The following is a 17952-nucleotide window of genomic DNA, read 5'->3' as shown; positions in this document are numbered from 1 at the left end:
TAATCCTTTGAGTATTAATTTAGCTTTATCACAAAGAAGATAGAATGTCTGTACTCATCTCACTGCACTTAACATATTACCAAAATTAAGGTGTCTATATGCAAAAATAGCTTTATTTAAAAACAGTGAAGCTTAGTTGATGCAAAAGTAAATACAGTGTTCATTGCAACCACTTCAGTACACACAAGAATGTGCATTTAGTAGTTAAAGAAAGTGAATCATCTGAATCATTTGAAGAGTACAGGCTGTCCAGCTCTGCTGTTTATTTATACATGCCATATATTCTGCAAATTTCTACTGGCATACAGAAAGTTCGGTTTTCTACTAACATAGCCTCTGATAATCTTTCAAAAACTCTAGTCAAACATTGTGTTAAAGCATAAAACTTTGTACAGGATATTAAATTTCAAAAAGCTATCAACTTAACTAACTAAAAACATTTTCTCAGCTGCAATTAAGATCATTCCACAACTTTAAAAAGACCATTCCTATTATTAAAAATAAAAATGTAAAATGACTCACTACACTCACTAAAACAAACTCATTTTTAGTCATGAATTTAGCAATGCAGAACACTGTCCTTGTTTAAATGTGTTTCATCACACGTTGCTCAAAGCAAAAGTGAGGATTTACATAGCCATATGCTACAATGCTTTATTAAAGTGTTAACATATACAGGGTGATCAACGTCATGTTACTTTCCTCAGACTCACTGGAAACATTGCTTTATATCACCATGAAACACTGAATTACTAGCCAAAAAATGCCAATGCTTGTATGGAAAACTATTAGGTGACAAACAAATAAGAACATTTTGTCATTACTCATTATTAAGTATTCAAAGACTTGCGAGGCTTTTCATCAACATGTCCATAACAAGACTGATATAAAATGATAAATAAATATACGAGATACTATGCTGATATTATGATCAGTTACCTGTGTTAATGCGGTCACTTGGAATATGGTCAAATGCTAGACCTGTCCCAGCTCCTCCTTGGCAGCTAGTGTTCCCATTAGCAATCCAGTATAGCAGAAGGACAGTGACAGCTTAGCAGGGTAAAATTCAGTGTCTATGATACAATTATTGTGCTACTGATTACTTCAGACTTTGGTGAGTTAATCCTTGGGGTATTAATTTACTGCTCTGACTGTACAAAACAGATCCTAGTGCTTTACTCCTTTGAGGGCTGTCACTGTAATTATTCCATATGGCACCACCAGTAAGGTTTTCCTGTGTATCACTCCCAGTAAACAGATTTCAGGATATTTTCAAGTCAGCGAACAAAAAAGAACTTTATGCTGCTTTCAAGCACCACAAAATACAACAATCCTCTTTTGAGAAGAATTTTGTTATTTCAAAGTCTTGCTATAATTCAGTTAGGAAGAATCTTGCTTATTTCAAAAAGTCTTTCTGAAAGGAAATTGTAAAATACTATTCTGATCAAACAGAATTCTGGTTTTATGTATACTGATACAGATACAGGTTTATTAACATATATTATTAAGAAAAAGAAAATTTAAAACATCTGATTCAAAAATATTGAACTGGGCTATCTCAACAAATCTGAGTGCTCCAATATTATTTTATGAAACTAAAACTGGAAAAAAAAAAATCCCACTTTGGTAACAAAAGTGTACTGATTCCACCACAGTTTTATATCCTAGTGTGAAAGTTTTTCATAACAATTGATATACACTTGAATCTTCAAAATTAAAAATCACTATTAGTCAGGAGTAAAAACAATCACCATATGAAATTCAGTCTCAAAAGCTGCAGACTCCAAGGCAATGATGATACCTACTGACTACGTAGTTAACCTTGAATTTGACACATTTATTTTATTTTGTTCTCTGTTACAGTGTCTTATTTCAGTGCTACATTTCTTTGTGTGTAAGGGGAAAGTGAAGAACAGAGAAGAAACACTTTCAAGAGGTCTTTGTCAAGATCTGACCTGAGAGAGTCCTAACTGAGCTAATTAAGCTTGGGAGTTAGGGCAGTATTTTCATGGATTAAAGACAGTCTAGGAGTTATATGTCAAAGGGTGCAGATGAACAACCATTTTTCTCTATGATGAAGGTCAACAGTACACATCTTGAAGTCTCTGGAAGAGTATATTAATTTATCTTATTTATATTATCTTAAAAGTGAGCTAAGAAGCAAAATTTTGCAGTGAGACAACATTATCTAGATTTTGGGATGGCTGGTAAAGATTTCACATCTCCACAAAATTGGCAAATATGCAAACTAAATGTTTCAGACTAAATGTTAAAGTGAAGAAACTGACCTGAGCATCATTTTAGAAAAGGCAGTTAAGATCTGTTTGCAAATTATAAAAATTAATAATAAAGGATATCTAAATGAGATGCTGGAAAACAAGTAAGCTAATGAGCAATAAGGAGCATATGCTAATGCCTCCATATGACTCAGTGCTGCAGACTCATTTGGTTACATTACCTGAAGTATCCACAAGACCCTCTTCTCACAGAAGAAAAAGCAGAATAGGAAGAAAACCAATGAAGCTGAAGGCATGGAGCTCTTGCACAAGAAGGACCAACATGATAGGAACTGTGAGAATATAGAGTGTTTATATTGTAAGTTTTTTAAAAAAAGGATATAAATATAATTATTATTACATTGGTTGAATTACACCACTGTGCTTATTACTGTTATTACCAATGAATGGAGTTTGTGAAAGGTCACTTTATGATTGTACATACATAAGCCTGAATGGAATTTCACAGCTTGTCTGATCGCGTTGAAAGATTTGTGCTGCTTTCTTTTCAGGCTGCAAACTAGCTCCTTCAGGTTTACCCACTGCTGACAAGCTTTTGATAATACTGTTCATTTGTTCTTTGTGGCTCATCTGAGCTGTTCCTTCCTTTTACTCACCAGAACACTGTTGTGTTGATGAATCCAAGCAGCCCCTTTGATCTGTGGGCATTTTTTAAAGCAGTCAGTAAAAGACTGCATAGCAGCAAATTAATAAGTGTTAACTAGTAATTTCTTTCTGAATTTTTCCTCTTTAAAAGCAAAGAAGTGCTTCCAGAAATAACCTATCCTGATTTATGTTTTTTAATTACAATTTACAGATGTACCTTAACAATGTCATTGTGGGTTTCCAGCAGCATTGGACAGTTATTTAAAAACAGTCATGAACATACCTGCAAAGTAATTTGTCCTTGCCATTATTTGCAGTATTTCAAAGTGGCATTTATTCACCCAGACATAGCTATCTACGTGTCCCCACCTAAGCTAGTCATTTCTGTATCCCTCTGTAGTCAAGGAAGAGAAAAAGACACTTCTTAAGTGGGAATTATATCATCCCAAAGAAGATGTCCAAATTCCATCAAACACATGCAGCTATAAAAGCAGCTGTTTCTCTCCCTTGACTATAAAGGGAATCTGATTAGCAAAGTCTGCTTGACTCAGACATTGATGTCTACCCTGCACATGTCTACGATGAGGTGAGATAATTCCCTTGATTCTGCTTTCCTTTCACCTCTGGGCTCTTTCATTTGAGTATCATTTCAATACACTGCCTGTACCTCTGTAAAGATTCCAAAGCCTTGGTATTCCTCCCTGAATTTCATATTACTGGCCTTTCAAGCACTGGTTTAAGAAGCTGCTAAAAAGCAACTTTGACCTTAAGGAATCAAAAATAATTCCTTCTCAATATTCACTGAAGAAAATGAATGTCAAATCCAAATTCTGATCTCTTATGTGACAGAGACAATAGAAGGCGACCTGGTCAGCCATGAGCTCTCTCTTACAACAAAATGAGGTGGAGCTTCAGTAATCAGAAAAAACATTTTCATGCCTGAGTGACATTACTTTGCTGCATTTGCCCTTCAAGTCCTTCAAAAGAAAAATGAAAGTTCTCAATGCCTTCAAGCTATGATTGTAATCAGAATTCATAGCTCTGATAGCATGGTGAATTTAAGCAAAATTTGATACACAATTTAAAATCAAAATGATAATAAAAAATATGTGATTATTCCATTCAAGGAAACTGATCTTAAAATACACTAACTACACTTAAATACACTATTGTATGTCAGTCATCTACCTAGCTGCAAACACAATTATCTGGTGGATCAGTAGTTTTCAAACTCTCAGTTTAAGTGAATGCACTATTTAGACAAAACAAGCTGAACATTCCTCAAATATCCTAATACAATACATTGCAAATTGAAGCAGGATTTATATTCTGAAGCAAAAGAAGGCCAAAGTCAAACACCATTCTGCAAGATGCCTCCAATTCAGGTTCTACAGAACACGCCACAGGCCATTTGCTTCACCTAAGGGGACTGAAGAGAGGGATACAATCAGAAAAGCAATTAATTCATTATTGTATTTTAGAAACTATACTTCAATCCACTCAATACTTGGCTTCTAATTTTATGTTTTTACATGCAAAAATTGAAGCCTGAACAGGTATTAATAGAATTTTTATTATAGATATGTGTGGATGCACTCTGTAGCTTAAGTGCATTCCGTAAGACCCAGGAATGCTGTATGTTCCAAAGCTTTGTGAAGTTCTCAGGTGACAAAACTGACAAGTGCAGATATTATCATCAGTTTCACAGGAAAACAGAGCTCCAGATTCACAATTTGGCAAATTCCAACATCTAATATGTGGCATTAGCTGCAGGAAGGAGCACAAGAAAAATAATCAGATTGTGACTGTCTGTTCCTCAGTGGGTATCTTCCTGATTTCTGTTAGAGATTGCCTTAAGCCTTGAAATTTAAAACTTAATATACCTTCCAAAGTTGCGATAATTCTGTTAGATACTATTGTATCTACACAATTGCTTACTTCCCTTCTGAATCATCTTCAATCTGTGGTCTCAATGATGCTGAATAGCAGTATGTTTCACAGTCTTACATGTTTTACAAATGATTAAAAAACTCATCAATTTACCGAGTGACCTTCAATGATGGAACACTGCAATTTAACTAAAATATTGTCATGTTAATATGTAAAGAGACAGGAAGACGAAACCTTTCATCTTTCTCTTTCATTCCATAATACACTAACATCATGTCCACTCTTGTCTTTTAAGGCAAACTGTTTTTGTGAAAGACAGTCCGCTCTTCCTCATTTTCATCTCCATTCTCCATTACTCTCTATCCCACTCTTTATTTATAAAAACGCTTTGATCATTTTTTGACTACAGCTTTACAAAAGTAGACTTCTCCTTACCTTAAATTCAGTTCTCCAAATTCAATGAAAGCTTTGCTTGCAGACGCAAAGCAAATGAGCCACCCTCTTTTGAGGGATCTCGTGCTCATGTCCAACACAGAATAATAGATGGGACTGAATGATACAACCAGCGTAGAACTGATTAAATTCCTTAAAGCTAACTTTCCTTCGGAGTGTGTGATCTTCCTCCATGCCTTCCCTCTTCTAGCAGTTTACTCTCATATATTTTCAATGTAGCCACTTATTTCAATGAGACTAAACAATATATCACCCAAGTGACTTATGATTTTGTGCATAGAACAGTAGGGAAGGAAAAAAAAAACCAAACTGGATGTTACTTCTCTTGCCAACATCATTATTATAACCACTTATTCACCACTATCACATTGGGCGAGAATATACATAAACAACATAAACAAAGTAGTTTTAGGTTTATCACTATCTAAAAGGTTTGAATATTTCTTCGTCTTAAATCCATGCAAGAAATTAATATAAGCTGATCCTCTGAGAACTGGTATGCATTATCTTTACTACAATGCACTAATGAACATAGATTGATTCATGTAGAACAATTCATTTGTAACAAATGACTCAACTGCTATTGTGTCTTGTCATGTTCACTGCAATCACTTTGCTCTTTTAATACAGAAACAAGAGCAATGTACTACAATAGAATGTCTTGATATTGAAAAAAAAAGTATGTGGCCAGAACTTAAAAACTGTGCCTGTTTTGGAAAGGACTTTTAGGACAATTTGAACTACATGCATGTGCTGGAACAGATTAATGCTCACATCAGGGTGGTCTGTTCTTTATTTGATTAAATGGAGGTCTAAGCATGCTTCCTATCAGAATGCCAGGTACAGGCTGTCCAAATGTGCATGAGCTTATTACAGTGAGTGGATTAAACATAGCAAGGATGGAAAAATGGGCAATAAGGAGAGTCAAAAGAATATGAAAAACATTTATAAGAATTTCAGCGTAATTTAGCTATATGCAAAATCTCAAACACTTCTGAAGATCCAAAATGATTTAGGCAATTTCTTTTAAGCTAAAAACTAATAATGATTTAACTACAGATACCAAGCCTAAGGGCAACAGAATCACAGACATACATGCACAGCATGTGGGCGACATACTGGAACTCTGGGGAAAAAAAGAAATGCACTTTTATATGTTCTTGATCCCTACTGTGATTTCAAAGGATTGCTCATGAAAAATATTTAAAAATATGTGTTACTTAATTGATAAGCAAAGAAAAAGTATACAAAATGCTTTTCTTCTATTTGATCTTCAATACACATCTTAATCTTCAATGCATGTCCATTCTTCAAATTTACTGGACAGCATGTATAGTGCATGCAGTTACTGCTATGGATGACTTTGAAGTGTGTGTACGGATAGTTTCTGTTATACTGGTTTTGTCACTTTTCCCAAGATCACTTTATTCAGATTGCTTGTGTCTATCTATTTATATACGTAACTTTTACAGGTTACTTTTGCTAATAGAGTGTCATTCATCTCAGTTACTGCCAGGTCACTATTTTTCATCTTATGCAAGAAAAATACTGCAGAAAGCCTCTGTAGGATGATTTGCAACTGCCGATGGTTATAGTGACGAGAAAAGCTTAACAGAAGAAGATTATTTCACTGCCCAACATGAAATGAGTTACAGTATGTCTATACTAAGGTGCCATTGCTCTGCTTGTATCTCGTGCTGGCCATGAACTAACTCCAATACAGAAACTGCACGACTATGTTGTGAAACACTAAGTCCCAGATAATATACCCTGACTCTCCTCAGGAATTAACCACTCATCTGGTGACCTAACTACCATCATCACACAGCATTTTGTTGATTCGAAACATTGATAAATTACATCTACATTTCTCCTTAAATGACTGTATTGTCAGTAATTTCTGGTTCCCAAGTCTGTGGAAAATATTGCAGAAGCCTGATGGGTAAACTGGGTGATCTCAATCAAAACTAAAGTAAATCAACAAAGAAAAAAAGATCTCTTCTGCAGTGTTTCTTTTTCTTTACAGTGGAGCCACGGTTTCTCTTCCTTGGCAAAAACATAAAAAGTATGCGCTTCCTAGTCCAAGTATTTCTGCCGTCCATAGTATAACTGAAGTCAGGACACCAGTTCCAATTTTGCTAATGGGGCTCCTTTTCAAGGGTAAAGGGCTGAGAAGGAATGAATTTTCACCCTTCCCTCATCTTTCTTCCACAAAAAGAAGCAAATGAATCACACTGGTAGAGGTGATTTGTTCATTAGAGTTTAGCAGAACATTTCTGCAGCTTGAAAACAAATTCCTTTTTCTGCTCTTTGATGTGCCTTCCACAAGGCCAGGGAGGTGGTGACAGCTTTTACCTCTAACAGCTTAAACGAGGTCAAAAGGAGCAAACTAGCAGTTGAAAAATTAAAAATTTGCTACAGAAGAGAAAGGAAAGATCTCCTTCTTGAACTCCCAGTTACACCAATGCCCTGCAGGTATTAATTTGAGTGGTTGTGTTGCCTGTGTTTTTGTGACTTTCTCTCCCTCTGCGACATGACTTCTCTTGACACTATTGCAACATGCACATGCACTAAAGTACTGTCGGCATGCTTTACTTTTTGCCTTCCAAAGCCATCTACATTCTGCAATAGCAAAATCTCTAAAAGCTTTGAAGACCAGTTATTCTCTGAAAAGTAACCCAGCAAAAAGCATCTCAGTATTACACCCTTGTCCCTTGATGATACACCCATCAGCTCTGCTCCATTTACAAGAAAAATAACCTCTCTCTCAAAAAACCTCCCAACATTCCATAAAAACTTACTCAATATAAAGCAGGATTTGTACATGGCTAGGTCTCTATAATCCCACAGCACTACACTGCCATCTTTTTCAGGTTGTGCTCTCTCAGAGGTGCTCTGCTTTCTCACTGCAGCTAGGAATTTCGATTTTCCAGTACTGGATCAGATAGAAGAGTCATCAAGCTTAATACCCTTCCTTCAACAGTGCGGAGTAGTAAATGCTCTAGAAAGTGAAAAAATTTCTGACTTTGATACAGAATGATGCAACATTACAGCTTTCATCCTGAGATGGTATAACTAGAAATCAGCTGAAATCTGGAAGTATGACATTATAAACTCTTCCTGAAACTTATATAGAGAGTTTTGGTAACATCAGATATTCTTTTATTCAGTGTCAGTCCCGTTGTGAGACTTGTAAAAATTACTTGCTTTCAAAGGCTGCTGTTTTCAAAGAATTATTACCCATGTTTTATTGAGAAAGCATATTAGCTGTCTGTTCTAGGCACTTTAAAAAAAATATTGACTACAATGATTAAAGTACACTAAAAGCATTTGTAGATTATAAGAGCTATAAGAGTTTATAAGCACTCTGTAGGACAGGATAAGGTTTCAACATGATTTTGATAAATTGAAGGGATGGCTCAAAAAGAAGATAAAATTCAATAAAGAAAAGGGAAAGTATTGCTGCTAGAAAGGAGGAAAAAATGCACAAATACAACGTGAATAACTGGTTATCAGTGATATGATACAAAAGGATCTGGGAGTTGTGATGGATCATAAATTGAATATGAGTCTGTAATGCCCCACAGTTACAGAAAAAAAAGCAGTTCAATCTGGTTTGTCTTGACAGAAATTTCTTACATACTAAGGCAGAGAAATAATAATGCAAATTCTAGTTGACCCTTGCGCCATCCGAGATTTAGAACTGTTTTGGATTGCGGGGACACCACATAAACACAGTCTTCCAACTTATAAAACACTGTCAAGCAAAAGATAATGAAAAAGAATTCTCCAATTTACCTGGGGCAAGCAAATATTGTAAGAAAATGTTGCTTACATTTACAGCAAAGATTAACAACTTGTTTATGGGAGAAAATTATACGGTGACTTGAATACTTGAACAGGACTCTTACATGTATCTTACAAAATCTCTTAGAGACTGCAAACATTTTCAATATATCTGTATATATGATATATGAATATATCTTATTAGCATGAGTTCTGTGTGAGCAAAAGCAAATTCCAGAAAAAAAACCACAAAGATGACTAATTCCATTCAAAGTACTCAGTACAGTAGTATCAGCTCCTGATGATACCAGCGGTACTTCTCCAGATATATGGAATCTTCAGACTCCTACCTTAGCTGACTTTTGCTGCAAGCAAGGCCTCACTGGCAGGATCTCTAAGGGCATCAGGCAGACTCTGTTAGTCATTATATTTTATTATTTTGTCTTATGCTAACATAAAGAGGCCTTCATCAGTAAGCAATTATTTTCCATGTTCACTAGGGACAAGACAAGAATAAATGAGCTTAACAGAGCAGATTAGGTTTGATACTAGGAAAAAATGTATAATTATACAGATAGTTAAATGCAGAAAGCAGTGACCTAGGGAAGCTGTGGAATATCCTTTCCACTTGAGCAAAGAGAGGAGAAGTCAGGCCATGGATGGTGAAGTTTATAAGGACTGCACACATTTGCCATATGTGCACAACTTTGTTTCCATGAATAATCTACAAATAACAGAATCACAGGACCAGACAAAAATAGGGCTGGCAGGTAGCTGAAAAATTTATTTCACAGCAGAATAAACTGCAGTTGTATGCTTTCTATTATTAGTTTATCTAAATTGTTCTTAAAAACCTCCAGCAATGGGGATCCTGCAACCTCCTTAGGCAAGCTGTTCTTATATTTGTATTCTTAAAACAGCATACGTACAAATTCATGCCGAAACAGACTCTACGACAATATCCAAAGCCAACTGAAGCAAAACAGAGACAGAGAATGCGGGAAATATTGCTATCAGCAACTTCTGATGTTATTTTTTGATGTAATAGGCACTTTGGAAATGTTACTGATAGCAGAAATTATTGGCATATTTTCCTCAGTCCTTGTTTTACTAAATCATAAATCCCACACAGGGGAATAATTTAATCAGCATAAAACTGTAGAAACTTTATTTGTAGCTGATCAAACTCACTACTACAGACAGGACTCATAGCGAGCGGGCAGACTGTCCAGACTGTGAATGTAAGATTGGCCAGTATCTGGTATCCTCCAAATCAAGCTTTCCAAAAGAAACACAGAAATGTAACTTTCTGCAAGAATGCACAATTTTTAAAAGCTCACTATATTTTTTCCAATTCTGTTGCCACTTGAGAGCAATGAGATCCCATTAGTGGGAGATGAAACAAAAAACAACATTAAGAAAAAGATACTTGAACAGAAATCCATTTGTTTTAAAATATGCTAAGTTAGCTAAATATAATTTATGTTACAAAGTGACAAAAATAAGTGTCAGTAGCATATGGATATGGTCATTTGCATTGGTGTTTGCTTTTTTGTGCTGATGATAAAAAACATACATCTGCTTGAAACAGATGCATTGTAATATTGCCTTTAACTAAATTCTACAGTATATGTATATGGATGGATAGTATATGTATATGGATGGATAGTATATATATATGGATGGAAGAACCAATAAGTAAAACTGCCCATTTTCAGATTTCATAGCATCAAGGGAAATTTCTTTCCAGAGTGTGAATTTTTTGAATACGTAGTGTAAAGCACAATGCTGTGACTGACATTGATTTTACAAGTAACTTACCTAATATAAAGTATTAATACTATATGTGCTAATAAATCAAGTGTTAAGAACAGATGTTTTCTTCAATAATTTTTTCAAAGTAAAACTGTATCCTATGAAGATGAATGTTCACTGTATACATACACAAATGCATTTCAATAATCTAATTTTAACCGACTTTCAGTTCCATGAAAAAAAAAAGACTCTACAATATCTAACTACTTAATAGAAGAATCAGTCTTACATACCCAGTGATTTCTTTCTTTCTTCCTCAACCTACAGCCAGACAGACTGAAGTGGGTAAAAGAAAGGAGGCCAGGAAATATTTAGACTGTATGGTTTCTCAGGTTATTGTGAAATAACCCCTAATTGCTTTTACACTAATATTCCAGCACAGTCCTGCAAACATTAATTGTATGTAAACATGATGCATCTTTTAGAACTCTGTGTTAACCAGGGACAACATTCTTGCTGAAGTTTATTAGTCACCAATAGCACTTGCAAGTTCTGGTACCAACACATTCCAGTAAAAAAGCTATCAAATTATTAGAACTTTTTCAATAGATTGTTTTTATTGCCTTATATTAAAAATGCATTTTTTTTCTAATCCTTGTTAATGCTGAATACATTGCTACCATTTTTGGAAGCTCAGGAAATCTCAACAGGAAAGCAACAAGAGTTGTTTTAACTATTTCAAAGACAAAAGTGAATTATTGTTTTTTCTACCTTAATTGCTAATATCTTCATTACATGTCGCTAATAGCTAAACTACTGTTATCTATTATACCAACAAATACTTCCGAATTCTTTATATTTCCTAGAAGCTGTAGACCAAGATCCAAATATATTGAGTCCTGAACACACACACACACACACACAGAGTATGCTGCTACTACCAATGCCATCATATTCACAGCAAGGGAAATACAACCACCTTTTCTTAAACTAAAAAGAGAACATGTGCTATGGAACACAAATGCTCCTGCTGAATGGATACATGGCTGCCCACAGTTTGAACTGGAAGTGTATATACCATATACTCTTTCAGAGCTAGGGACATGGGACAAGATCTGCAGCAGCCTGGTCTGGCATCTGGATCTGCACCAGTCCTTTGTGGTGAACCCTGTAAAGTTCACACACTGACTTCTATAACCCATGGGTGTCTGGAGAAGATCATCTAATGCACGTAAAATTCCTTGTGCTTAAATAAACCAATTGATCTGAATATAAAACAGGATATAATGAACACAGTACGCAAATATGTATTAAAAAAAAAAAAAGAAACAAACAAGTACTCCTGCAATTTTTTGCAAAATTGAGTCTTCTGCAAAAGCTTTAACAGATGTTTTATTTTCAGTTATCAATAACTCAGATTTGCTTAAATAAAGTCCTCAAGAAACCACTTCAAATATTTAAAATTTGATTCTATGCATTTAATTTTGCTTCTTCTCCAACAGGAACAATTGATAAGGATGTCCAAGACTAAGAACTGAGAGAACATTTAAGTAGACCCAGTGCTTACAAGGCCACTACATTTCACACTAATCCATCTTTATGAAGTCTCAAAATATTAAAATGCATTAGAATTGTTAAATAATGAGATGATTACATGATATAAATCTAGATGATCTTAGTAGCCAATTTTAACCTAAACAGGGTAGACAAAGATAGAATTCTTATCCTCTGTGCATGTTTAACAAAATATAGCAAACAAGCATCCAAGAGGCATGCTTTTCCATGTGACCACCAAATACCCATTCAGAGAATCATAGAATCACAGGTTGGAAAAGACCTCTAAGATCATCAAGTCCAACCGTCAACCCAACACCACCATGCTTACTAAACCATATCCCGAAGTGCCACATCTACACGTTTTTTAAACAACTCCAGGGATGGTGACTCCACCACCTCCCTGGGCAGCCTGCTCCAATGCTTTACAACTCTTTCAGTGAAGACATTTTTCCTAATATCTAATCTAAACATCCCCTGATGCAACTTGAGGCCATTGCCTCTCGTCCTATCACTAGTTAGTTGGGAGAAGAGACAAACATCTGCCTTACTACAACCTCCTATCAGATAGCTGTAGAGAGCAATCAGGTCTCTCCTCACCCTCCTCTTCTCCAGACTAAACAGCCCCAGTTCCCTCAGCCGCTCCTCAGAAGACTTGTTTTTTAGACCCCTCACCAGCCTCGTTGCTCTTCTCTGGACACGCTCCAGCACCTCAGTGTCCTTCATGCGGTGAGGGGCCCAAAAGTGAAGACAGGATTCAAGGTGTGGCCTCACCAGTGCCGAGTACAGGGGCACAATCACCTCCCTGTTCCTGCTGGCCACACTGTTCCTGATACAAGCCAGGATGCTGTTGGCCTTCTTGGCCACCTGGGCACACTGCTGGCTCATGTTCAGCCAGCTGTCGACCAACACCCAAACGTCCTTTTCCACCGGGCAGCTTTCCAGCCACTCTCCCGCAAGCCTGCAGCGTTGCATGGGGTTGTTGTGACCCAAGTGCAAGACCCAGCATTTGGCTTTGTTGAAATTCATACAGCTGGCCTTGGCCCATTGATCCATTCTGCCCAGATGCCTCTGCAGGGCCTTCCTACCCTTGAGCAGATTGACACTCCCACCCAACTTGGTGTCATCTGCAAATTTACTGAGGGAGCACTCAATGCCCTCATCCAGATCATTGATAAAGGTGTAAGACAAGACCGGATGCAAAACTGAGCCCTGGGGGACACCACTCGTGACCGGCCACCAGCTGGATTTAACTCCGTTCACCACCACTCTCTGCACTTGGCCACCCAGCCAGTTCTTTATCCAGCAAAGAGTACACCCATCCAAACCATGGGCAGCCAGTTACTCCAGGAGGATGCTGTGGGGAACAGTGTCAAAGACCTCACTAAAGTAGATAGAATAGAAAATTTATGAATAATTGGGAATGAATAAGAGAAAAAAACTTAAACTGTCCTTTTTTTTTTAAATATAGTGTATGAAAAAGCCTTTTTTTCTTTCTTTATCTTAGTAACTTCTGTGAGATAAGCTAAAAGACACTACTGTTTTAAAAAACAATCTTCTTATAGACGTAGAAGCTCCTTAGAGGCTGTGTCCCAGGTGGCAGAATATCTACAATAAGTTGGACAGCCCCTTTGAAAAAAAATGTCATCAAGCTTGCTAATCTATGAATTAAATGGAATAACATTTCCTTCAAAAATGTATAATTCAGTTATAAAAGGAAAAGTACTAATATACAGAATTTAGGTATTTGTTCACCTATGCTATGAGCTGGCAATATTTGGAGTAAATTAGTGGAGGAAAAGAAGGTTATCAGGAGTAGTCAGCATGGATTCACCAAGGGGAAATCATGCCTGACCAATCTGATAGCTTTCAACGCTGACTTGACTGGCTGGGTAGATGAAGGGAGAGCCGTGGATGCTGTCTACCTCAACTTCAGCAAGGCTTTCGACACAGTCTCCCATGACATCCTCCTAGGGAAGCTCAGGAAGTATGGGCTAGATGAGTGGTCAGTGAAGTGGATTAAGAACTGGCTGAATGGTAAAACTCAGAGGGTTGTCATCAGCGGCGCTGAGTCTAGTTGGAGGCTGGTAACTAGTGGTGACCCCCAGGGGTCAGTACTGGGCCCAGCCTTGTTTGACTTCTTCATCAACGACCTGGATGAAGAGTTAGAATGTACCCTCAGCAAGTTTGCTGATGACACCAAACTGGGAGGTGTGGTAGACACACCAGAAGGCTGTGCTGCCATTCAGCGTGACCTGGATAGGCTGGAAAGTTGGGCAGAGAGGAACCTGATGAGGTTCAACAAAGGCAAATGCAGGGTCCTGCACCTGGGGAGGAACAACCCCATGCATCACTACAGGCTTTCGGCGGACCTGCTGGAGAGCAGCTCTGTGGAGAGGGACCTGGGTGTCCTGGTGGACAACAGGTTAACCATGAGCCAGCAGTGTGCCCTGGCTGCCAAGAAGGCCAATGGGATCCTGGGGTGCATCAAGAGGAGTGTGGCCAGAAGGTCGAGGGAGGTTCTCCTTCCCCTCTACACTGCCCTGGTGAGGCCTCATCTGGAGTACTCTGTCCAGTTTTGGGCTCCCTAGTTCAAGAAAGATGAAGAGCTACTGGAGAGAGTCCAGCGGAGGGCTACAAGGATGGTGAGGGGACTGGAGCATCTCTCCTGCGAGGGGAGGCAGAGGGAGCTGGGCTTGTTCAGCCTGAAGAAGAGAAGGCTGCGAGGGGACCTAATATATACTTACAAATATCTGAAGGGTGGGTGCCAGGAGGATGGGGCCAAGCTCTTTTCAGTGGTGCCCAGTGACAGGACAAGGGGCAATGGGCACAAACTGAAGCACAGGAAGTTCCGTCTGAACATGAGGAAGAACTTCTTCCCTCTGAGGGTGACGGAGCCCTGGAACAGGCTGCCCAGGGAGGTTGTGGAGTCTCCTTCTCTGGAGATCTTCAAGACCCGCCTGGACAAGGTCCTGTGCAGCTTGCTGTAGGTGACCCTGCTTCGGCAGGAGGGTCGGACTAGATGACCCACAGAGGTCCCTTCCAACCCCTACCATTCTGTGATTCTGTGATTCAGTTCATTTAACTTGCAGTCTTGCTTTTCCCTAATTTAAAAAGTTCTCAGTGATTGATTACAGAAGTAGTAAAGACAGCTAAAACAATTTCTGCTATGAGTTATTAATGTTACAACTACTTTAAGGGCAATTTAAATGTCATTACGGGCCTCCACAATATATTAATGGACAAGTTTAATGGTCAAAGTCTTTATGTCATTGATATGAGAAATCTGGACTGACAGTATATTTTTAGACTTGATAGTGAATTCATGACATCCAAAGATTTAAATGGAGATCTATTTGACATACATGTGAATACACTACTGATCTCTTGTGTGTAAAAGGTAATTCTAAAAATAAAGACCATGTTGGGTCAGTTACAGAGGGTTTTAGCTGAAGTCATATTATAAGGGATGTACGCACTTGAGGCAATCAAGTAACTGCAGCAAAATTAATATTATAATCATAAATGTTTATGGAATGTAAATCTAAATAAATGGTGATTTATAACCATGATAGGTACTACAACTTTGTTCATGTGATAGACTACACTCCTGTCTGAGGTATGAACTCCTCCAGCAAAGACGAGATCATGGCAAGTAGCTGGGACACTATCTTTGACCTCAGTTTACGCACGTAGCTGATGACGGCATACTGTTTTACTCATGTTGCCATTAAAAACGTGAGATTTTGGTTGAGGAATCAGTTTCCAGTGGAAATCACACAAAAAAATTTTGGCTAAAGGGTTCATCAGGACTCACTGTCAGTAATCTCAGAAAGTGTAGTTATACTATAAGTTCTGGGGCACTGGAAACAGCTTTCCAGCAGGTCAGCCCCAGCCTGTACAAGTGCCTGGGGTTATTCCTCCTCAGGTGCAGGACCCTGCATTTGCCCTTGTTGACCTTCATTAGGTTCCTCTCCACCCAACTCTCTAGCCTGTGAGTAACCACATTCTTCATTTCTAATTAGACTGGCTTTGAATATCTTACTTTCCTGTTCCAGTATGTATAATTCAGTCCTTTGGAAGGGGTTTTTATGTGTTTTTCTCTTTTTAATAAGTTTAACAGACCTGAATACTTAAGCCACTGAATTTCACTTAACGCCGGGAGCTATGAGTACAGCCCCAAGTTTTATTGTCTGATTGATTCATGTTCTGTCTCTGGCAGGTTATCTTTTTCTTGTGTTTGCACTTTCTAGCTGTATTCTAGACTACAGCTATTAAAATTCGTTTACAGGCCAGCTCTTGCAGAAATGTTAGCATATGATTGATGCAGACCATTGAACATTTTTTAATTCTGTATTTGTTACTCCAGGATACTGGTTAACAAGTTATTTCATGAGCAGACTCCAGCGTGGCACAACATTTCAGTGAAGAAAATATCATTGACAAGCCCTATTTAGTTTTGAATATGATTTTGTGAACCTCCACTGTGGAGCTGAGTAAGAGATAACCTAGAAGACTGGAAGACTGCCCTGAATCACATAGATGACTTTTCCACTTGCCACATGCCCGTTCCCGGTATAGCTGCTTCCACATTTCAAGCTTAATTATCCCTTCTGCTTCACATTTCTATCTTTGTATTTGCAGTTACTTTTAATATAACAAATGTGATAGTGATGAGCAACAGAACTGTTTGAATAAGTACCCATCTATGAATGTCAAAACCTGCACAGAATTTAAGTGAAATTAAGGCTACTGTCTTGGATGCCCCATCCAACAAAAATAAGCAGTGGCATACAGAAAAGCATCTGTCCTAACTCTTATACAGTATATTTCTCCTATGAAATTTAGTGTATCTCATGTTACACTGCATAGCATTCAGTGGTGGCAAGGTAAAATGAAAAATATAGAATATCAGTGTTTCCTTGTTCTCTTCAATGATATATGTTAAATAGAGACATTTAAATCAATTGATCTATTAAACTTATGTCTGTGCTAATTGGCCTCACAGGCTGTGTGGTGGGACAGGTCATGCAGCCATCTGCATTTAACTCAGTTTTAAAGTTTGCTTTGACATTTACTTTTATGCTTCAGGTGCTGTGATTAAATAGAAATGATGAATGAGTGCTGTAAATGACTACTCAGTTGTCTGGGGTACAATGTTACCACTTCTCCAGCATGACCTCTAACTAATTTCCTCGATCACTTTCTCTCCTGATTTATTTGGAGTAGTCATTTCTGACCCCCAGATATTTCTAAAATCCCACATTTTTCTCCCTGTTCAGCTATTGCTCCCTCTCCACAGGGTTTCCATTCATTTTTTCAATCAGTAGATGTAATTGTGAAAGGTCTTAAAGTTCCTTGAAGCATTAGATACTGAGGTACTGCCTGTTTCATTTGCTGTGGGACAAATTTGTATCAGCTTATTGTAGTCATACCCAGGTTAGATGTCTACAGCATAGCCACTCAGCTGGGCTTCCCTTAAAGTCAAGGGAGTGAAATAATCACTTTTGGACATAATTTGTCTTATTTGAGACTGAGATGGATTGTGATCTACAGATGCTGATTTCTTACTACACGTGACCATCACGGGAACAATTATTACATTAGGTATAGATGTCAAACTTTCAGTGAA

At 37.7% G+C, this 17952-nt stretch overlaps 1 protein-coding gene across 5 annotated transcripts in view; it reads right to left on the bottom strand.

The window, feature by feature from the left end:
* The window catches only part of CNTN5 (contactin 5), a 745090-nt gene that overhangs the window by 620552 nt on the left and 106586 nt on the right, over positions 1-17952 (bottom strand). Inside the window, exon 1 of one of the 5 annotated variants that reach the window (XM_075417806.1) lies at positions 940-1009. The exons of the other annotated variants lie outside the window; for them this stretch is intronic. The gene's annotated coding sequence lies outside the window, so the exon portion shown is untranslated. Of the gene's footprint in view, positions 1-939; positions 1010-17952 lie in introns of those variants that run through there. 5 annotated transcript variants of the gene reach the window in all.

Source organism: Opisthocomus hoazin, chromosome 1, assembly GCF_030867145.1.
Source record: "Opisthocomus hoazin isolate bOpiHoa1 chromosome 1, bOpiHoa1.hap1, whole genome shotgun sequence".
NCBI classification, from domain to species: domain Eukaryota; kingdom Metazoa; phylum Chordata; class Aves; order Opisthocomiformes; family Opisthocomidae; genus Opisthocomus; species Opisthocomus hoazin.
This window is presented reverse-complemented; position numbering and strand designations above follow the sequence as displayed.